Source organism: Haliotis asinina, chromosome 1, assembly GCF_037392515.1.
Source record: "Haliotis asinina isolate JCU_RB_2024 chromosome 1, JCU_Hal_asi_v2, whole genome shotgun sequence".
Taxonomy (NCBI): Eukaryota; Metazoa; Mollusca; class Gastropoda; order Lepetellida; family Haliotidae; genus Haliotis; species Haliotis asinina.
The window spans coordinates 91,112,140-91,118,355 of NC_090280.1; positions in this window are offsets into that span (position 1 = coordinate 91,112,140).

The following is a 6,216-nucleotide window of genomic DNA, read 5'->3' on the forward strand; positions in this document are numbered from 1 at the left end:
TGTAAGAATCTCAATATTTCACCATTATATAAACTATAAAAAAGTTGTCGTTTCCACGGTTTTGTACATATATCAGACAAGATGTTTGTTTTGGGTTCTGTTATAGCATAGAAATAAAATGGTTTGCCTCGTGCAATGAGTTACTGAACAACTGAAAAGAAATCGACAGTAGCTGTGTTTCGGTCACCTCTCTTCTCTCCCTTTGCCTTTTTCCAAATAGCATCCAGTAATGTTACCTATATTTCAACCCATCAACACTTGCCATTCATCCCAAAAAAACACCTCAACAATCTCTGTGGTCAACCATAATATTGAAACACACCATAAATGCCATTCGGGCCTTCCGCGAAGGTGTGTCTCAGAAAGCAATTTGATTGGCTGATGAAAAGTACAGGTATAGTCATACATAATCATCGATGATATATATACACATTTAGGGCCATGCCTGTTTCTTTATCAGCCCTAGTTGAAGTCGCAATCTAACAGCACTGTTTGATCTTGAGGTGACCCACAGATCCGCCGACATTGCTGTCTGAATGAAAGAGCATGTTTATGCTTACTTTGGCTATCGCAGATTCATAATGGTTTTTGACAATTATTAAACGATATTTAATAAAGATTACATTCATAACGTTTTCCCTTCATATATTGCATGTGTGCGTAGTTACATCCTATATATAACGCCCATATGCATTACGTCATATATGAACCCGCGAAGATCTGCGGTCGCATTGACCTTCTCGACTAACGGGATCTAGGTTTCAGTCTCGATTACATTGTTGGTGCATGTCAACTCCACTAACCTAAATCTATTGTCTGTCAAATCACTGGTCATGGTGATGGTGTTGGTGGTTGTTTGGGGTTTTTTTTTTTCAAGATAATGAGCGTGGACATGTGTTGTTCGTTCTGTGCAGGACGGTTATAAGAAGTAGTGGCGGTGACACAATGTCAAGCTATTACCTTGAATTTCAAAGCAGAAAACAGAGTCTAACTAAAAGGCTTCCTTAGATTATCCCTTCTTTAATGTGATTATTTTCACTACGGCCTGCAAGGGAATTTTCAAACCCGACTTAGCCGATCATTATGTTTTGGTGTCATTAGACCGCTATTCTGAGAAGTTTGAATCAGTCACCAGTTTATGTTTATGAACAAATTATCTGTCGTATTATTTACAACAAACAAATAAAAGTAACTTAAACAAAGAAGGAAACATATTGTTAACAAGTATGTGGTTATGTAATGCTCGACAATGGTTTGTTTATTATGACGAAACGTCATTTTCTTGTCAAAAAGCTTAGTTATACCAATCTCCTAGCATACCGTATTTATATAGAGAGTCACGTCGGTCGCCACTGCCATGGTAAAAAAGTGAGTGAGTTTAGTTTTACGCCGCACTCAGCAATATTCCAGCTATATGGCGGCGGTCTGTAAATAATCGAGTCTGCACCAGTTAATCCAGTGATCAACAGCATGAGCATCGATCTGCCCAGTTGGGAACCGATGACATGTGTCAACCAAGTCAGTGAGCCTGACCGCCCGATCCCGTTAGTCGCCTCTTACGACAAGCATAGTCTCCTTTTATGGCAAGTATGGGTTGCTGAAGGCCTACTCTACCCAGGGACCTTCACGGGTCGCCATGGTAATAAATATCTAACTTGTAGTGAGTGAGAGTTAGGTTTTACTCGTCTTTGAGCAATATTCCAGCAAATCACGACAGGGACACCAGAAATGGGCTTAATGCATTGTACCCACGTTAGGAAGCGGACCCTGGTCTTCGGTGTGACAAGCGAACGCTGAAACCGTTAAGCTACCCCACCGCCCATAACGTTTCATGGATCAGAGACCATATAATCCCTGCACTAGTACACTGATTTTACATTAGACATTATACAACATTTGTTAATTCATTGTTTCCAAAGTACATATTTAACGTTAATTCGCTTAATATCTTTTCCAACGAATCAAATTTATTGTGTCTTGTTCCAGAGCGAGCTTAGCGTTAAGTTTCTCTCTAATACCAATACAGCAGGAGGGGAGGGCATAAGCCATGATATGTGTTTATTAAGGAAATGAATTACCAGTAAATGTGTAAAATATGAATCGACATAAAGCGAAAATATATTAGTAACTTGTGATACCCGTAGTTTTGGCTGTCAAACTACTACATAACTCTCGGTTGGTTGTTATGTAACGCCGCGCTCAGCAATATTCCATCAATATGGGGGCGGTCTATAAATAATCGAGTCTGAACAAGGAAATTCAGTGATCAACAGCATACATTTTCTTGCTAAAAATGCAAGCGTTTTATTTCTGTGACAATGCAGCAATTTATTAGGCAGCCACGATAAGTTAATTACATGCATCAGACTTTCACATCCACTGCCAAAAAACCTCAAAATGTCAATTGTACCTAGAGGACAAATATCATTATCTGTGTTGTGTATATTTCCTTATAAAATTATATCCCATAATGAATATCTGGTCAGACGTGACAACAATCAGCAGTTATAACAAATTATGTTTCACGCCGACTGATGAAAGTGATTATTTTGCTTATCGATCTATAAACCATGTCCGTGTTGGGAACTGACTTGAAAAATCAAAACATTTACATATTGTAATACAGTATATGCATAATAAAATTACTGATTGGTCCAAACATAATCAGACGAGCTAACTTTTCATGACTGCCTAGGCTGGGAGAAAATGAGATGCACAATGATTAGCGGTGGATCCAAAATTCGATTTTAGGATTGATGTTAATTAGCGTGAAAGATGTCTGAAAATTTGGGATCGGAAGGTCGGGGATTGGATTTCTTGGGTCAGTGATCATGATGTCAGTCACTGAATTGTCAGGTCCAGACGTCATAATTTGCAGACTGCCGTGACATAGCTGACAAATTCCTGAGTGTGGTGTTGAACAACATCCAAGAAACAAAGCATTGTTGAAACAGATCCGGAACTACTTGACCGCAGTTCTCGCTACGTTTTAGAACCTAGTATCTAGGCTGTACATGACGTCACATTTGACATTCGTGACGTGAAACTCCGATGACGTCATACCGTTAACATCTTGGTAACGATATCGAGAACAGAAAACGTCGATATTTATGTTGTCTCCTAGTGTGCAGGATGAAGAGAGGTGAAGAAGATATGGCTGATGCCGAAGAACTGTTCACTCACGTGAAAGAGATGAACGCTTTGGCTCACTTCGCGAGATGTCAGGCCCAAGAGGCAGACATGCGGGCGAACCATGCGGTCAACATGGCGGACCGGGCGGCCGGGGAAGCGGAAGCGGTGCGACAGATCGCCCTCAGCCTGACAAAGACGGCCAGGTCCGTTGCCAAGATGTCCCTTGAACACATAAAACATATGAACTCGGTTGAGGATAGGTGTTTCAAACAAAGCGGCATAATACATCCGGCGGGGGATCTCAAGAAGTTTCGCGAAAAGAACAAAACCCCGTCTCCATGCAAACTGGAAAAATCGTGGACCCTTTCATCCATCTCCGAAGACTCAGTATCTCCGAAAGCCGTTGATGAGCCACAACAAGGAAACAACAGCTTGTCCGAAGACGCGAGAGGTACGCTGGGGAACATGGGAGACAACAGTCCTCCCCCGCCTCACGTCTGTGACAGCCTGGAACCCGAGTTTGTGGACACATGCGACCCGAGGCTTCTTGAGGATGCCTCGCAAACACAGTCGTCACGTCGTTCAGATGCACAGGGCTGCACTGAGATGATTCCCGAAGAAGAAGAGTGTGAGAATCTGGATTGCGAGCAAACTCTCCCCGTTGTGTTTTGGGACTCATACGAGAGAGCGCGCCGATGCGTCCATCGCAAAGTCCAGAAGAAGTTTCGAAGTCTTCGGGGTGCGCGTGGTGAGCAAGATGTTTCGGTGGGAGAGGAAGTCATCGAGGAGGAGAGGGAGAAAGATGGGAGCTGAAGGGCGAGAGGGAGGTGTCTGAGAAAGGGGAGAAGGTTCAGGAGAAGCAGAAGAAACAGTGTGTCCGAGGATGAAGACGAGGTTCTGAAAGAATTAACTTCCACGTCTGTCTCCCTTTTCAAAATATCAGACTTCAAGGACATATCAGGACCAGATATTTGACGTTTAACTGGGTCTGTTGCCACGTCCCTTTAACACAAATAACACGGTTCCATTCTCCACAGGGAGACCATATGTGGAGCTCATTTCTGGTGTCCCCGACGTGATATTGCTGGAATCTTGACAAAAGCTCAACACACTAACTCACTTACTGAAGAATATATGCCTTCTTAGCATCTGTTACACGCACGCACGCACGCACGCACGCACACGCATGCACGCACGCATTTACACACTGCCTGCGCCAACGCAAGACAAGATCTTCATTGTGATCATAAATCATTTTCTGGATCTTCTCTGGATCCGCCAATGGATGTATTCTCTCACAGTTCTTGTACCTGATGTGCGTCGGTGCATGCTTGCGAATTAACTCAGGGGCTCCATGCAGTCCAAAATACAAAGATACTAGTATTGTGTGTCTGTAATCTATGTTGTCACTGAAAGCTACAGGTTTTGTATCTGGTTGTTTGTTTGTTAGATGCATTTTGTAATTAGTGTGAACATTGGACTCTTTCATTGTGATACTTCCTGATCCAAATGATCTACATGTACGTTGTGTCACGCAACCACTGTAAGCTGGATCGAAGCTCCTTTGTGGACGCTACCTTGCGTATATTGCCAATATGTGGGAGAAGGACGATCTTAGCAGCCACAGGTGCCTTTCAGTGTAGCCCCTAAATCCGATATAGGGCTTGTTTATGTTTTGTACTTTGATATTTGAATAAGTGTCAATCTTGATTACTGAAGTGCGGTGGTATTTCCTGACCCAACAGTCTAATGTGATGATACCATATCCATTCAGCCCTCTGTGGGCCACATTGCTATTGTCTATGTCATTATTATGCCACCTATGTTATCCCTCGTCTTGTGGAGACAGTATAGCTTTACACCGATTTTAGCAATACTCCACCAATATCACGGAGGGGGACACCAATAAAGGACTTCACATATTATGCACGTGGGGAATCAAACCTGGTCTTCGGCGTGGCTGCGAACGCTCTAACCATTGGGTTAATCACTACCCCGTCATGTTGAGTGTCACACTAGATTAAGATTACCAAAAGACCTTAACAGTTGTCTTGATACCCTTTCTGGCCCATGCCATGGAGAAGTTAAACATCTTTATAATCCACAGGAGATATCACTTGTGACAGTTCATGTATCTCCAACGTTTTGACAATAGATTTTGCACAATGTGTTGAGAATGACATCACATCATGACCACAATCTTATGACATTGCTGCACTGCAAGGCTAATAATGGTGATGTAAATTTTTCATTGCCAACTAATGAAGAATGGTTGATTGAATGATTGATGATAAACAGAGAGAGATTCGAAAAATCTGGGCCCTGGGTTAGAATAATCTTCAGTAGTGAGTGAGTTGTTTGGTCGCTTTTAACAATAATCCAGCAATATCATGACAGCGGACACCAGATTTGGGCTTCACACATTGTACCCATATGGGTAATGAAACCCAGGCCTTCCACATGAGGAGCAAACGCCTTAACCACTGAGCCACTCCACCATCCCTGTATCTCCCGCAAGTCTTGCATGTCATAAGCGGCGAGTAATGGGACAAGGTGGTCAGGCTTGCTGACTTGGTTGACCACGTCACTGTATCCAAATGTGCATGCATGTGTGCATGCGAGCAAGTTGTGGGTAAGTTCATTTTAGAATCAGCTCGGGATGTATGTGCACAAGTGTGTGTGACCATGGATTCTGAGTGACAACAAAACAGAGGCACATTAAATCTACAGTTTTTTCACAAGCCTACCATATCCAACAGAGTAAACAGAAAACCAAGACGCATAATGTACCAGCAGTGCATGCTAATGGATAATCAAAACATTACCTACACAGTTCCTTGTGTAATTTTACCCAAATTGATTCTGCTGTTTGCATTGCGAAAATGAAATGTCTGTACGCCTGCTTGATCCAGTCTGCATAATTTGCTCATGAATATCTGTATACTTGCAATCATATTACAAATGATTTGCATCAATGAACATGCATTAGGTCAACATATGTCACTGAATAAAAATTATGTTGATAATTGCTGTTATTGAGAGTTTGATACATTGTGTTCATCCAAGGCTCGAACTGGCATTTAC